Raw genomic sequence first — 471 nt, forward strand, 5'->3', positions numbered from 1 at the left:
GTTCACAAAATGTCAACCCCCTGGAACATTCAAAAATAATATATCCAAGCTTGGATTGTGTGACATACACACTCCAGCTTGTGGGGGGATGTTAAACTTGATAAACTCTAACAACGAATATGCTTGTTGCAGGACCATCAATGACTCAACAAGCAAGGATCATGATCAACATGGCTCAAGTATGAATCAAAGGGAAATTGGCTTGGTTGGAATCATAGCAATGTGCCATGAACCAGATAAAACAAGGAATATGTTTGATCAAGACAGAATGCACCAATTGGCTCTGTCTCGGTCAGGAAGCATGCATCAGATGCGCATACGCCAGCCTCGGTCAGAATCCAGATGCGCATACGCCAGCCTCGGTCAAAATGGTTGCACCAGATGCACATGTGCCAGTCTCGGAGCCTGCATCAGATGCGCATGCACATGCGCCAGCCTCGGTCAGAATGGTTGCACCAGATGCACATGTGC

The sequence above is a fragment of the Lupinus angustifolius genome, chromosome LG04 (assembly GCF_001865875.1).
Source record: "Lupinus angustifolius cultivar Tanjil chromosome LG04, LupAngTanjil_v1.0, whole genome shotgun sequence".
NCBI lineage: Eukaryota > Viridiplantae > Streptophyta > Magnoliopsida > Fabales > Fabaceae > Lupinus > Lupinus angustifolius.